Genomic DNA, 18,087 nt, shown 5'->3' with positions numbered 1-18,087 from the left:
GGGTGCATGTTCTGCAATTGTCTCATTGTGTCTGGAATGATTCTTCTTCGAGTGAGCCTTAGGTGAGGAAAAACACCCTCCTGGCTGTCTGACAGCTTTAGATAAGTGCAAATGTCTTTATATATTATATATATTTACACAAACAATACACTACACAAAAAAAGGATAAAACTAAACTTGTTATATATATATCGATCAATGTCTAGGTTAGGAATGAAACGTTGACGATCACATTGTACTTATGCACTAATCTGATTCAATAAAGTTTTCTTTTTTTTGGATATCTCTCTCTCTCCCTCTCTCTCTTATATATAACAAAGAACACGGTCCTGCACTAATTTTTCCAGTTTTGCTTACCAAGGTGCTCTTCCAGCCTTTTAAACAATGTTTGCAAACTGTATTCACCAATGTTCAGTAACTTTACAGTATCACCAACGTTTCAGTCCTCATCTGGACTTTCATCAGTGTTTAACGATAGAAAAATGTATGATAACTGTAACAAATATAGCGCAAGCCATATATAGGCACAAGCAGCCCTAAACCATGTGCAAATCCATGTGTGATTATGAGCCACTTTGCACGTGTTTTAGGGCTGCTTGTGCCTATATATGGCTTGCGCTATATTTGTTACAGTTATCTTACATTTTTCTATCGTTAAACACTGATGAAAGTCCAGATGAGGACTGAAACGTTGGTGACACATGTATAGACCTCTATATAAATACGTACACCTGCAAAAAGACATACAATTGTGAATGCCTCCATTATTAACACACACACACACATACATATATATATATATATATATATATATATATATATATATATATATATATATATACACACACCTCTGTATAGGCACCAACAGCACAAAAGCTCTCTTTAGAGGTATATGCATTCATATATAGCTGTATAAATGATAAAAATAGAAAATTTCCTAGAAGTTAAATGGACACTTTAGTCACCAAAACAACTTCAGCTTCAGTTCAGATATCTGCCATTTAGGCATTAAATCACTTTGTTTATGCAACCTTAGTCACACCTCCCTGCATGTTACTAACACAGCCGTCCTAAACACTTCCTGTAAAGAGAACTTGAATATTTAAACTTCCTTTACTTTATAATTTCGTATCTATTTCTCTGTTAATAGGCTTGGAGACCATGGGGGCCTCATGTGTATGAATAAAGTTAAATTCACAGAGCAGGTGATTAAAAACATCTAAAGCAACTTAACACCTATTTAAAAATGAAACAAATTTTTCCAAGCAGCCTGTTTGAGTCACAGCGGAGGAGGTGTGGCTAGGGCTGCATAAACGGTAACAAAAAGGATTTAACTCCTAAAAAGCAGATCATTTAGACTGCAGGGGCATGAGCTATACATCAAAACTGCTTCATTAAGCTTAAGTTGTTTTGAGCCCTATAGTAGTCCTTTAATATTGGTAAAATATAACTTTTATTAGTATTCTTTAAAATAGGGATCAACCGAGATTGATTTTTTTTTTAGAGTCAATACCGATAATCTGTGAAATTATTAAATATTAAATTATTAATATTGTGAATTAAGAATCACTATAACCCAGTCTAATCACATATTGTCTTTCTGTCATAATGTAATACATAGGGGACTTCTTAATGCTGCATTATCAAGACTTTGGGTACAGAACATCCGTAACTATTTTGTAAGATGTCTGTACTCATTTTTCAGCAGCCTTAATTATGATAACCAGAGGAAAGAGATTAATTAGAAACAACAATACTATTGAAAGAAATAGGAATTCTCTTGCAGCCAATAACCGTCCATGGAGATAAGGATAATGAGGGAACAAAATAATAAGTGCACAGTGTCGCTAAATAAAACAACTAGTGATTATGCTTGACAAAAAAAAAATTTAATAAATAAAAGGAGAATTCTATAGAAAAAAATCAAGATCTGTGTCTGTGTAAAAAGGCCTATTGTGCATTCAGGAGCACCTGTCCACTAAATACTCAGTGGACAGGGGGCACTCTGAAGAGCCTGACGGGTACAACGCACGCGTCGGGGCTTGTCTACTGCCAAGTCTTCTGATTACATTATTTAGCAACTTTCTTTCCCTCGTCTACTTACTAGGACCAGCAGAGCTCAGGGATTTTTAAAGGCAGTAAGATATCTGTTTACACTATTTAGTGGACAGGTGCCCTCGCAGGCACGATAGGGCATTTTAGACTTAGGCACAAATCTTGATTTTTCTCTAAGGTTCACCTTTAATTTGTAAATGATTTTTCTTAAGGCTATTCACTAGTTGTTTTCTTGTGGACACTGCACGTTATTCCTCTTCTTTTTTTGGGTTTCTTAATTATCCTAATCTCCCTGAGCTGTTATTGGCTGGTTATCAATATTAAGGCTGTTGAAATCCATCCAAGTTACAGATGTTCTGGACCCATAGTCTTGATAATTTCAGCATTAAGACGTCTCCTATTTGTTACGTATTTTTCTGAAACACTCTATGAGTCACTAGCCCCATATCAATCAGTGATTAGACTGAGTTATAGTGATTCTTACTACTTTTTAGCTATGCTGATTATTTATTAATAGTTTGGATGTTTGTAATATTTTGAAGAATACTAATGAAAGTTAGATTTGTTTCCATTTCTCAGAAAATACAGTGTTTAACATGAGAAAGGCTGCAGGGAGCTATAGATCTCACCTGAACAACCTCATTAAGCTGAAGTTGTTCAGGTGACTATAGTGTCCCTTTAATTTTTTCGCCTTTGGTATTTCATCTATATTGAGTATTCCCAATCTTTAATTATTTAGTATTTACATTGATTAGCCCAAGTTTTTGTCATTTATCTATATAAATACAGGCACAAGATATAAAGATATACAAATGTATTTGTCTCTTCATAAAATGTAGGTGCCTCCATATAGAGATACATGCATTTACAAACTTAACTATAAAGAGATATTTAGTAGCATATGTCTATATGTTTCTATATAGAGGCACACATGTCTATAAATGAATGTCTTTCGATTTAGGGATATGTATGCTACTACATGCCTCTATATAACGTGTATGTTTGTGTAATATTGTAGCCTATGTTTCTATATATAATTGTATGCCTGTGAATGCCTTTATATAGAGAATATGCATGTATATGCCATCACACACACACACACACACACACACACATATATATATATATATATATATATATAGTAGCATGTCTTGGTATAGGTTATAAAGGATCACATCAAATCATTAGCCGTTGTGAATTCCCTGCCTTATCTCTATATATTTTATTTTATAATCCTGTCCTTTACACAGTATGCCCCCTATAGGTGTACTCTCATGGCACACTTTAAGCTGCTAATCTGTAGGTACCAGTTCATTGAAACATTGTGTAATTGACACGACCACAAATTGTATATCTCTTTAAGTAGAGGCATATACATGCATGCAGCTCTATGTATTTCCATGCATACGTCTTGATTCATATGTTAAATGTATGCCTAAATAGAGATGTATAAATGCATGTCTCTTTTTAGACACATAATCTCGCGATATATATTTATATGCTAGAGAATATATCTGTATGTGGATACATATATACAGTGTGTATGCCAACAAGTCTATCCAATCTTATTAAATCACGGCCTTAGTCCATTTGCTGCAATGCTAAGGGGGATACTTTGCAGTTTTTGTTCATTGTGCAGTCCCATCATCACGTTCTGGACTGTGTAAGTAGCACAAAATGTAAATAAAATATATTCAATTATTTAACCAGTGTTATTGTCTTTTTTTTATTTATTTTTTTAATAAAATAAAACTGATATATTCTTATTAATATTTTACTGAAGAGAGTGACATTTACCTTCTTACCATAGCATCCACCCGTAAACTAGGGATGTTCTTGCTGCATATGAATAGGTAACCTCCTTTTAAAATTAAAACAATTTATTATTACCTCCCCCCTCAGGCCCTTTAATTATCCTACAACTCTCCAGGACCCTCATTTCACACTTGTCCCGCCAGGACAGACACATTGGGAACCTTGAGAGTTCTCTCTCTCGATGTGGTACAAGGTGCGTGCCAACTACAGAAGTTGGCCTAGGATGTGGAAACTTAAGCCAATGTTCGAACACACAGGTCTTTATCGGAACATACGCTCGCGTCTTGCATTCCACGGCTTCGAGGAGAGAAAAGTCTGTGGATAAATCTAAACAACAGGAGATATCTTCATTCCTAGCCTGGTTTCAGGATAATGAACATCAACATTTTCTAAATGATTAAAGGGACACTTCACTGCCCAAATACAAAATGATTAAAAATCAGTACAGTATAATCAGTATTATTTAAAATGTAGTACATATGCCCCCAAATTAAAAATTGCATTCATTTTTTAAAATTGAAATTACATCTAAGAACAGTTTGCAAAAACTGCAGATGCCTTGTCTATACACAGGTGATCCCCCTTGTCTAGTAAGGGGTTGACTAGGTTCCAGACAATTTTCCCAGAATCCTGATGGCTATCTTTTCCTTAGTAGACACGGAAGGTGTACACATAACCACGGGCACTTTCATACAGTTTGTACAATTTATCCCATACCGGGATCTTTTGGCTGCAATGTACCATTTACATTCGATCAGAAACTCATCAATTGAAATAGGTTATGGGGGATATTAATTGTATCAAATTGTTAAATGGGAAATTTGGGGGAATTTTGAATACATGATCATACTGCAATCTACAAAGGCAGATGGGTCACTTTACTGAATTGAATTTAGACTGTTATTCCAGGTAATTGGTACCAGCACAAAGCACTTGATTAAGTATTTAATTAATTTGAAGGAATATGCTCTTTATGGATTTTCATATAGTATATAAAATATTATTCATACTATAAGTACCCACATCACAAAATGTATTATTATATTAGTTAAACATCACAAATTATAATTTTCGGTTTCATTGTAAATCCATGCGCTTTGTGGTACTGGTGTCTTTATCATATGCAAATGGTGTAATATATGTTTTGGGACTTGGAGTTCTCATATATAACTTTTAGCCTTCTGGGCTCCCATAGTTCCCCTCTCCCCCCCCCCTAGTTTTCTCAGTGGCTAGAGTGCGGAGGTGAAATGCAAACCGGAGATGGAACGCAAATGTCATCATCAAGTTCTGGGCAGAAGAGGCGCACTGGAAATGATGTTGTGGGACATCCTGATGTTTCAGGAAACCCAGGAAGTCAACAAAGAAGATAGATCACAGCTGAACTAGAAGGTTTCCACCTACTGGTCCACAAATGGGAGCCCTATAAAACCAAGGACATGAGGGGGGGAATGTATTCTGCCTTTTTTTCCTTTTGGGAAATTGCGGTTATTAGATTTGATTTTATATTGCTTTACTATTTGGGTTCCTGAACAAGTTCCACTTAGGGATGAAATGCGTAGGTCCAACTACTTTTATTTATTATTTGTTTGTATAATCCTTTTTTTTTTATTATTACTGTTTTATATAAATACATTTATTTAATTTACCTTTTGAGAGAAATTTGGAGTCCCGTTTCCCTTGGCATGTAGAGATTGCTGCCACAAGTGTAGGAGACATGGACAAGATTCCAAAGGGAAATAGGCTCCTTAAGGCGATATTACCTTCTAGTGAGTGCATTTCTGACTGGGCCATATTTATGTGCTGTACAGTATCACACTATATTGGCAGCACACTGTTGTGTAGGACATGGAAAGTGTAGCCTGAACAATACAATGAGTTAAAATGTCACCAGGGTCAGCACTTTTAATGCTTTTAATAAAGTTGAGAAGAGTGAAAATAAATATTTGACTGCACTAGAAACATAAAACTAAACTCCACAACGCAGAGCATATCCTGACTAGATACCTGTTGCATACTACTTGCCTGTTTAACCCTACGCAGTAGTCGGATGTACACAGCGAATAGGTCATATAGTGACTACCTAGCATGTTCCAATATGTTGTGTTGAACGAGTACCTGTGCCCGACGTACTGCCGGGAATTGGGCAAATGCAGTTGACCGTTGCATAGTTAAGCTTACTCTATTTACAGTTTATCCTTGGAAGTATTGATGAGCCTCTCGACAATGTTTGTAGTGTACACTTGATCACCCAGGGACACTCATACACGTTTACCACTCAGCCATCCGTCAGTTAATTATACAATGATGTAAAGCATAGCCAGCTACCAAGCTTAGTCAGCATGTATACTACAGGGTCTAGCGAATACTTCACTGCTGAATATTACTCTCATTTCTCAACCATGTTTTATGCCACCCCAATTTATTACGACCTTAGCGAGTTAACCTGTAATTAAGCAACCAAGCACTAAATTAAGCTAACACTATATCGTATCATATAAGCCTGTTCAGCATTCAACTCTTTACATGTTCTGATTATTAAAACAACAAAATGTGCAATGCCTTTCCATGCCACGCTAATGTTATGATATGTCTACATCTTTGCTTGCACCAGCTATTGTGGCTGTGCAAACAGGTTTGTATTCACTATGCACAAATAAAATAAAGATTGACAAAAAAAAAACTTAACTCCAGACATAATCAACACCATTTTGCAAGTTGCAAAATGTAAATCTAGGTTATAAATTACACAAATCCAGAATTTTAGAAGGGCTTTATTTTAGAGTTGGAATAACACAGCAACAGAATAATTCCCAACATTCAGTCCCAGACGGTTTTGGAGTCCAGTCCAGCATGAAGGCTTGCACGTGGCTCTAATAAAGCTTTGCTTTCCGCTTCGGAAGGCAGAATCATCTCCCCATCCGGACCGCATTCAGTATCCACATTGGCCTGGCTCCCTGAACAGACTGGTTACGATGAATGTCTCTTCACACGGCAGTGCTGTAAGGCAGTGATTTCATATAATTTCCTCCCAGAGCACACAGGATCCGCAGCAACTGCTCCCACTGGACCCCAGGGAAGCCTCCTTACTGCTGCAAAAAGGTGTGCAAGTTTCAGGGTTTGCAAAAATATAAATTTGTGTGTATCTGTGCATGTCTGTGTTTGTGTCTAATTGTGTGTGTGGCCAATACGTATAAGTGTATGCATGTGTGAAAGTGTATTTCTGGGAATGTGTGTGTAGCAGTGTATAACAGTGTACAATCTTTCTACATGTCTGATGGTGTGCATGTGAATGTGTGCTTTTGTGTATGTTTGCATGGGAGTGAGCAGGTGAAGTTTTAAGAGTATTACGGGAGAGCAAACACGTGTGAAAAGAAAAGGGTGACTTGTGCAGATACCTCCTTCCATATAGTATTACAATTACATTCTGCCATTATTCAGTGTAGTTTGAAATAATACTGGGTGTGCTGACCTTCCAATTCTGTGAATCACCATCGGATAGTCAATCTAAATGAATCTTCAAAGAAACAATAGCAAGCAGTGTGCACAAAGATTTTCGACTGCCCATTAATTGAAAAATATTTATTAAGTGATAATTAGTGATGTCCCGAACAGTTCGCCGGGAACCGTTCGCTGGCGAACATAGCGTGTTCGTGGTCGCGAACACGCGCGATGTTCGGTCCGCCCCCTATTCGTCATCATTGAGTAAACTTTGACCCTGTACCTAACAGTCAGCAGACACATTCCAGCCAATCAGCAGCAGACCCTCCCTCCCAGACCCTCCACCTCCATGACGAATAGGAGGTGGACCGAACATTGCATGTGTTCGCGACTGCGAACACGCTATGTTCGCCGGCGAACGGTTCCTGGCGAACTGTTCGGGACATCACTAGTGATAATCTCCGACTGGAAATTACCTTGGCATACAGTGAAAAGCTTTCTCCCCCAGGACAGATCTTGGTATACAACGCATTTCGTGTTTTACAACACGTTATTAAGTTCACCACTTTGGCAATGTTTATGTGTCTGAGTTTGTATGGGTGCTGATATCTGCTCATTTGTGCCAAGGTATCATATGGTTCTCATAGGAACCATATGGTGAGTCCCACAGGGCAGGGGTTCTCTTACAAAGCGATTTGTGTTCATAAACTAGTATATTCAGGTCAATTATATGTAATGGGCATATTATTCTATCCACATATTTGTTAAGAACAGTGAAATGGACAAAATGGTTCAGAGTCTTTTGTTTTGGTGGGGCTGAGGGCTTTTTCAGCAAGAAAGGAAAGACATTATGGGAAGAGGACTTGATGGAGAACTTATTGTAAGGTTAATTGTACTATTGTATGCTAATGACCCTCTTCTTATTTAAATACCTCTGCACAGCTGCAATAAAGTCAGTTCTGTTTCAACCCCTCCATGTAGCCTTGACTCATGGTGAGGGATAATGGTTATACCACTGGATATAATTAATCATTGAATGGTGAACAATCAACTTGTAGATAGCAGATGGTCCAAAAATACCCGAGGAAGCTGACAAGTTGCAGTACCAGGAGGCCGTTACAAGCTCTGCTAACAGTTTTTGCGTTTTGACTACTTCGAAGGGTACGGCAATGTTATGGGTAATGCATATTTTAGTATAGCATAGGGTTTAGGGTTGTGTTTAAAGTTACTCTCTATGCACCATATCCATTTCAACTCTTTGAAGTAATTATGGTGTATGTAGTCCTAGGGTGCTGTTTCATTGTTAAACGGTTTCTGAATGTTATAACAATAAATAAGGGTCCTCAGGCATGCGCAGCCTAACCCCAGTGATAGTAAGGTGAAGGAGGAGTCACACTCTACCTTACCATTTAATACTAGGATGACAGGATGAGAACATTCAGACGATGGTCTCAGCCTATCACTAGCCACCAGTGCAGCTAAAGCAAATAGTTATGCAGCACAGAGTGGCCAGGCTGTGGACCCTTATTTTTCTTTTGAAACATTCGGAAACAGTTTACCAATTAACCCCTTAAGACCAGTGGGCGTACTATTACGTCCTTTTAAAAGCGGCTCTAAACGCCGCAGGGCGTAATAGTACGCCCTCCGGTTTTTAGTAACTTACCCGGTCGCCGGCGGTCCCACGCCGGCGATCGCGGTTGGGGGGACTCCCAGGGAGCCCCCCCGCGGCACATCTTCCTCCTCCGGTCCCTCCCGGCCATGTGAGAGTGAGGTCCTTGCGAGGACCTCACAATCACATGGCCGGTATAGCTGGCTTCTGTATTGCCAGCAGGGGGACTGCCTGTAATGACAGTTGGTCCCCCTGCTGGCTGAAATCAAATAAAATAAATGTTAAATAAGTGTAAAAAAAAAAATGTATACTTAGATCATATATATATATATATATATATATATATATATATATATGATCTAAGTATATATATATATATATACACATATACATACACACACATACACCGTCTAGGTGTATTTTAATATTAATATATATATAATTATATATATATATATTAATATCAAATTACACGTAGACTGATACTGATTAAATATATATATAATTATTGTTATATATATATATATTTATAAATAATATAAAAAAAAAATATGTAAATACGTAAAAAAATAAAATAAAAAAAATAATTAAAAATAAAATATTAAAAAATATATAGATGTGTTTTATTTCATTCTAACTGTATTGTGATATTAATATATATATATTTATATCAAAATACACGTAGAACGAAATAATATATATATCTATATACATAAATATATACGTATATATCACTATATATATATACCTATATATAAATAAAAATATTAAAAAAAAAAAAAAAATATATATATATATATATATACACATACATATACATATATTAATTCTACACATATATTTATGTAATAATTTTACATAATTAGGTATCCTAATTAATTACAATTAGCGGGACCTGCCTGACCACCCATGCTGAAAGTATAGGGAATTTAATTTGCTAGCACTATATTTAACCCTATAACTTTCCAAGACACCATAAAACCTGTACATGGGGGGTACTGTTTTACTCGGGAGACTTCGCTGAACACAAATATTAGTGTTTCAAAACAGTAAAATGTATTACAACCATGATATCGCCAGTAAAAGTGAAGTTTTTTGCATTTTTCACGCACAAACAGCACTTACAGGGACGATATTATTGCTGCAATACTTTTTACTGTTTTGAAACACAAATATTTGTGTTCAGCGAAGTCTCCTGAGTACAACAGTACCCCTCATGTACAGGTTTTATGGTGTTTTCAAAAATTACAGCGTCAAATATAAGGCTTGTTTCATTTTTTTCACTTTAAAATTCGCCAGATTGCTTACGTTGCCTTTATGACCCTATGGTAGCCCAAGAATGAAAATTACCCCTATGATGGCATACCATTTGCAATAGTAGACAACCAAAGGTATTGCAAATGGGGTATGTCCAGTCTTTTTTAGTAGCCACTTAGTCACAAACACTGGCCAAAATTGGCGTTTTTTGCATTTTTCACACACAAACAAATACGAACGCTAACTTTGGCCAGTGTTTGTGACCAAATGGCTACTAAAAAAGACTGGACATCGCTTATTTGCAATACCTTGGGTCGTCTACTATTGCAAATGGCATGCCATTATGGGTGTAAATTTATTTCCTGGGCTACTATACAGTCTCAAAGGCAACGTAACCAATCTGGCGAATTTCAATTTCAAATGTAACACGCTATATTTGACCCTGTAACTTCCCAAAACATCATAAAACCTGTACATAGGGGGTACTGTTTTACACATGAGACTTTTCTGAATACAAATGTGTATTTTATTGCAGTAAAAGCAAACAGTATTATGACATTGACAGTTAAAATGTCATGTAGAACGAAAAAAATAAAAAACAATCTTATTTTCTCCCATTTTTTTCATATTAAATTATGTTTCATAGCTAAATATTTGATATTAAATGAAAGCCCTGTATCCCCTGAATAAAATGATATATAATAAGGGGGGGTGCATTTAATATGAAAGAGGTGAATTACGGTTGGACAGACATATAGCGCAAATGCCAGGTTTTGTTTACGTTTTGTTTCGTTCACAACTTGTACATTTGGCTGCGGTGTTAAGGGGTTAAATTGAAGATGGTGCTTGAGGACTCTAGGCATGAAACCGGTTTCAATGAGTTGAAGTGGTTACATAGTTACATAGTTACATAGCTGAAAATAGACTTGCGTCCATCAAGTTCAGCCTTCCTCACATATGTTTTTGCTATTGTTTCAAAAGAAGGCAAAAAAACCTAGTCTGCAGTGCTTCCAATTTTGCAACAAACTAGGACAAAATTCCTTCTTGACCCCAAAATAGCAGTCAGATGTCTCCTTGGATCAAGCAGCCATTACTCCACTAATTAGAAATTATATCCCTGTATGTTAAGTATTTATCCAATTGCAGTTTAAACATCTGTATGGACTCTGATAAAACCACCTCCTCAGGCAGAGAATTCAATATCCTTATTGCTCTTAATGTAAAAAAAAAACAAAAAAAAAAAACAACACACCTTTTCTTTGCCTTAGACGAAATCTCCTTTCTTCCAGTCTAAATGTGTGTGACCTCGTGTTCTATGTAGCCCTGTTTATGAATAGATTTCCAGATAATGGTTTGTACTGGCCCCGAATACATTTGTATAATGCTATCATATCTCCTCTGAGGCGTCGTTTTTTCAAACTAAAGAGATTTACATTTTTTAACCTTTCTTCGTAACTAAAATGCTCCATTCCTTTTATGAATTTTCTAGCTCGTCTCTGCACTTTTTCTAGTGCCATGATATCCTTCTTTAGAACAGGTGCCCAAAATTGCACAGTATACTCTTTGTGTGGTCTTACCAGCCATTTATAAAGAGGAAAAATTATATTTTCATCCCGAGAATTTATGCCCTTTTTTATACATGACAAAACTTTTCTGGCCTTTGCAACTGCAGATTGACATTGCACAGGGCCGGATTAACATAGGGGCTGATGGAGCTGCAGCTCCAGGCCCAGGCCCATGGAATAGGCCCATTTAAAAAAAAAAAAAAAAGTTTTTTTTTTTTTTACACACTACTCTTAGGTTTGCCATCTGACTGGTATTTTAATGGTACAGCTGGTATTTGAGGCTGCCTGGCCATGCTGGTATTGCAGTAATACTGGCAATACAAATGCAGGTATTTTTATCAGAACAAATGGAGATTACTCTGCAATACCAGCACCGGCGAGTAGGGGTCACTGTGTGTCGAGAGAGGCAGGGATAGGAAGTTACAGCATATCCCTGCTTCTCTCTACTCACTGATCCGTGGGGGAGCAGCAACACAGCCAGCAGCTCTACAGCTCAGGTAAGTGAGGGATGGGGGGAAAGACAGCAGGGACACATGGGGACACTGAGACACTAGGGGACACATGGGGACACTGAGACACTAGAGGGACACTGAGAGACTAGGGGACATATGGGGACACTGAGACACTAGGGGACCCAGACACATGGGGAGACAGACACTAGGGGACACTGAGACACTAGGACACATGGGGACACAGACACTGGGAGACCTGGGAACACTGAGACACTTGGGGACACTGGAAAACATGGGGACACTGAGACACTAGGGGACACCGTGACTCATGGAGATGCTGAGACACATGGGGATGCTGTGAGACATAGGGACATTGGGACATGGAGACACTATGTCCCCATGTCTCCCAGTGTCCCCATGTCCCCCAGCCAGTGTCCCTAGTGTCTCAATGTCCCATGTCTCTCAGTGTGCCTAGTGTCTCCAAGTGTCCCTATATGTCCCAGTGTCCCCATGTCTATGTCCACAACTGTCCCCATGTCTCCAAGTGTCCCCAAGTGTTTCTCTCCAAGCCAGTGTCCCCTAGTCTCCCAGTGTCCCCTAGTCTCCCAGTGTCTGTGTTCCCATGTCTCTGTGTCCCTAGTGTTTTAGTGTCCCCAAATGTTTCAGTGTCCCCATGTCTCCCAGTGTCTGTGTTCCTAGTGTCTCAGTGTGCCTAGTGTCCCCATGTCTCCCAGTGTCCCTATATGTCCCAGTGTCCCCATGTCTATGTCCACAACTGTCCTCATGTCTCCCAGTGTCCCCAAGTGTCTGTCTCCCATCCAATGTCCCCAGTGTCTCCTAGTCTCCCAGTGTATGTGTTCCCATGTCTTTGTGTCCCTAGTGTCTTAGTGTCCCCAAATGTTTCAGTGTCCCCATGTCTCCCAGTGTCTGTGTCCCCAGTGTCTCAGTGTCCCCATTTCTCCCAGTTTCCCCTGTGTCTGTGTCCCCGGGTCTCTGTGTCCCCATGTCTCTCAGTGTCCCCATATCTCCCAGTGTCCCCATGTGTCTGTGTCCCCGGGTCTCTCATTGTCCCCATGTCTCTCTGTGTCCCCATGTCTCTCAGTGTCCCCAGTATCCTAGTGACATGGGAACACACTGAGACATTGGGACACTGGGAGAAATGGGGACACTGAGACACTGGGAGACTAGGGGACTGGGCGATATGGGGACACTGAGACTGAGACACTGGGAGACAGGGAGACACTGGGAGCAATCCATCTATACAGCAGAATCAAACTGTGAGTAGTTTGTTGGTGATTTTACAGACTTTTCTCTGATGTCACTCCTTATGATTTACATCATAACTAATTAATTATACAAATGATTAAGGCTGGTATTTTTTCCAAAGAAAGGTGTCACATACTCTTGCTTAAAGGAGCACTATAGGGCCAGGAACACAATCATGTATTTCTGACCCTATTATGTTAAAACCACAACCCCTTCTTGCCTCTCTAAATATAGTAAAATATTACTTGTATTCAAGTCTGCAGCTGCTGGCTCTGCCTCTGAACTGACTGTCTGCTGACATCTTTAGAAGTGGTGGTCTGATAAAATTACAATACTTCCCCATAAGATTGGCTGAGACTGTCAACTAGGCAGATCAGGGGCAGAGCCAGCACAAGTCCAACATAGCCCTGGTCAATCAGCATCTCCTCATAAAATAAATTGAATCAATGCATCTCTATGAGGAAAGTTCAGTGTCTGAATGCAGAGGGTGGAGACAATGAATGGCAGTGCTGCACACTAGGCAGTACTGCCCCAGGAAGCACCTCTAGCAGCCATATAAGGAACAGCCAGTGGAGTTATTTTCTCTGAAAAGACAGTGTTTACTGCAAAAAGCCTGAATGGAATGATTCAACTTACCAGAACAAATACAATAAGCTGTAATTGTTCTGGTGACTTTAGTGTCCCTTTAAGTTTGGAAGCTTAAGAGGGATGTATGGGAACAAAACTTGTGGACTGGATGACAATAAAATTTGTTTAGGTAATGCAGACGGTCTCTCTAACACTGTGGTATGTCCCCTTTCTTCTACACTCACTACATACACCTTTACTCTGTCCCAGACTATATACCAGGAACTTCTGCCTGCTAGTAATAAGGTAAGGAGACAAGTGGACCAGCGAGTGCTAGGGGGCAGTCCTTAGAAAGCATGGAGTGAGCGCATCATTAGACGCATTTATGCCAAGCTCAGGGGGCTGTCTGCATAGTATGCCTTTAGTTGGACAGCATGCATGATTGGCATTCATGCCAGGCTGTCCTTCAAATTCTTTGGACCTACATGCCCCCTTTTTGGGCATGTTCGCCCCTTTTGGCAGTTCTGGTCACGTGATTCGCACCAGTGGCACACCCTTTTACCCTGCCCATTGACTTCCTGCTTCACTGAACACTGCTGTTAGGGGGCATGGATTTACTTGAAAGATGAAAGCATAAATTAGAGAGAGATTAGCATAGAGTATGTGTTTTCTTATAGCTGCATCCTATGAGTTTCCTTCCAGCACCATCTCCATCAGATACATTACCGTTGGGAGGTATGACTGTTTTAGTGTTTTGGTCGATAAGATTCCGTAATTAGGCCCATCATAATTGTCAGCACCAGGCCCACTGTGCTCTTAATCCGGCCCTGACATTGCATATTGCTGCCTAATTTGTTGTCGATAACAATTCCCAAATCCTTCTTGTGTGTGGTTATCCCTAATTCACTATCTTTCGAGTGTAAGTTGCTTGTGCATTCTTGACCCCGAAGTGCATAACTTTGCATTTCTCTACGTTAAATTTCCTCTGGTTACAGAGCCTTTAGTGCATTTTTTTTTTTTTTTGTAATTTGTATTTTATTGAAAGATTGCTTTCATCATACAACTGTGCAATAGTATCAGGGGTATAGTAAATACATGTAACTTAGGTCGTCACTGATATGGTGCTTTGGTCTTGAAGCTCAAAATTTAGTCTCTGTATATAGGGCAGTAAGTATAGTGTAGGAAGAAGGGAGGCAGAAAGGAGGTAAGAGGAGGGCAGGGAGAGAAGAGTGCGCAAAGAACATATGCATAGCAGTCTTTAGCTTGTGGTAGACTCAAGGTGCGTGATGTCTGTTCCCCTGTCCATCTGGGCTGCGGTTCTTCTCTGCAGAGCAAGTGCTGTGTCTGTGTTGAGGTTAGTGCTTTGTGAGGTGAGCTGCTTCCATGTGTTGGAGTCAGCCCTGTTCATGCCTGTGGTTTCTTTACTGCAGCTGGGCGATCGGCTCGGCTCTTCTTGCCTCTGGTGTCTCCCCCTCCTGTGTTATCCTCCCCTGGTGGGGTGTGACCTTGTGCTGGATTTTTGCCTGTGGAGGAGGCTGGTATTTCCAGTTCTCCTTGTCTTCTGATGAGGAGAAGGTAAGTGTATTATCCATATAAGAGATTTCAAGTGTATCCCCTTGGGTCCATCTGTGTCTGACGGAGTGGTCTCTGAGTTTTTTGGCTACTGGTGCTAGTTTTTCTCCTCTCCAGGACTGTATATGGGAGGTCGTTGTATATGGACACTGTGCGATTTTCAAAGGTAACGTTTCCTATTGATCTGGACTTTTCATAATTGCAGTTCTCACCGCTATGTCCCTTGTAATGGCGATGGTGTCCCTGGGGACATCCGCCGGTACATCACTGATTTCCGCACCCGGTAGGAGGATATGATCAGTGGTGGGTCTGCTTCTCCAGTAAGGCCCATATGTGCCATCATTCGCTGGGTGAGCAGTAATTGGTCCTTACCTAAAAAATAAATAACTACAAATGGTGGTTTAAATGGTTAACTAAAAGGTCCTAAAATAGTTTTTTTTTTTTATATAAAAGGACTATTCTTGATATGGCTGGCAAATTCAGCAGGCAGTGCAGTGTTTTCACCAACTCAGATAGGTTTAGTGATATGGAATAAAATTAAGCAAAAAAGAAAAACCAATAGTATGAAATTGTAACAAACAAGACAGAGTAGAAATAATTTAAAATACACTCACATGTAAGGAGCTACTAGCAGCTCTCATGTATCAGCTTCTGACAATATAATCCTTGTCATGGAATATATAGTAAATGCTCAATCAGGACCCTTTCAAAGAATTAGATGTGTTGTAACTTGAAAAAGTCTGTTAGGCAAAATGTGTTGGGATTTGAGACATGCGCCATCGTTTCATGCGGGGGGGGGGGGGGGGGGAGGAGGGGCACAGTTGAAACTAATCAACACAGGATAAACTCCCATGCATCCCTGAAGATTGACACCCCCATGTACCAATAGGGTGCTATAGGAGCATGCCAGATTAGGTGTGTGACAATTGGCACCCTATTTAACCCTTGCTCAGTTGTTCTATGCTTTATCGCTGCTACTACTTGTACTCCTGATTTACTGGATTTACCTGACCTCTGAGCTGTCTCACCATTGGTGAACCTTTGCAGTATGTATATTGACCATTGGATTACCTGAACTCGCTTTTGCCAGATAAAAACAGATTTCAGAAAAGACTTTGAGTGCCTACAGGACAGCACATGAAAAGAGCCCACCGCTATGTTCGGAACCATTTTTCCTCTACACTCTATATGGGAGCGAGAAGGTATTTTGACAATACTGTCAAAAATAATAGCAGAAAACAGCACCTACAATAAAAATACTAAACCATCATGGTGGCTGGGGTATGAATGTGCCAGAGCTGCAACCCCACCACTGACAGCATTGTTGGTCCACCACTTGCCAGCCCAGACCAAAAGGAAATAAGGCTGCCTAATATCAATTATGTACATATCTCTACACACATGCTCAAATTTTGTCAGAGAGCAAACAGGTGACGCTCTCAGCCAATGAATAAAGAGAATGATTAGCAGATGACTTCTACAGCTCTGTACAATTCAGATGTCTCAATCCTGCTAAACAGGAGACCAGGCACATGAAGAGGACCCTGGTAAGAGGACAAAGCATTGTAAAACGGTGTACCCCCTTAGTGGGAGAAGGCACTTGGGAACTCCAAAGCATCAGAACTAACACGGAGGACTGTAGTGGTTTTGATAGTTGGAGTAATACTTAAAAAACTAAACAAGAATTAAAAAAAAAAAAAAAACATACCAAGCCAAGAGTAAAAATTTAGTCCAGTCTTCCGGCTTCAAGTGATTCTTAGTTAAAAAATAAAAATATGATTAAAGAGGATCTAATAGCTTGCCACTGCAGTATTACTGCTCACTACCCCTTTATTGCACAGTGTGTTTAAATTAGAATCTATTCTTTCCTGCTTTGTCAATAGCCTGCTAGAGGCTACAAGAGCATCCTGTGTTCAATTAACAGAACATGAGAGAAAAAAAAAACCTTTAAAGTAAACACACTATGCTGTCACGTCTAGGGCTGCGTAAACAGAAACAAATGTGATTTAATTTCTAAGTAACAGAGAATTGAGCTTATGCTTCATTAGGATAAAGCATTCCTTGAAAGGGACACTCCACTGCCAGAATACAAAAAGAAATATCACTGGATATCACATTTATGATTCCCAACAAAAACAAGTGACAAAAAAGTGGTAACAAGATTTAGTGAAAAAGACAATGTTAAACAAGCAACAACTATAAAGTCTAAAAATCTTTTTTTTAAACAACAATTATAAAGTGCAATAAAAAACACAAAGTGCATGAATAATAAATACAGTAAAGTGCTATAAACCATTTAGTGCAATAATAAAGTGCAAACCAAAAACATTGTGCAATTGTCATACTGTGCACATAACACAATCAGTAATCAGCAAAAGTCTGCTCTAACTTTTGCAGGTCCAATAGATCCACTTAATAATCGCTTGATAGGACCCAGTTGAATAAACACGAAGGTAGCCGTAGCGGACCCCGCTGTCCGGGGATACTTTTT

The sequence above is a fragment of the Pelobates fuscus genome, chromosome 10 (genome assembly GCF_036172605.1).
Source record: "Pelobates fuscus isolate aPelFus1 chromosome 10, aPelFus1.pri, whole genome shotgun sequence".
In the NCBI taxonomy this organism is placed as follows: Eukaryota; Metazoa; Chordata; class Amphibia; order Anura; family Pelobatidae; genus Pelobates; species Pelobates fuscus.
This window is presented reverse-complemented; position numbering follows the sequence as displayed.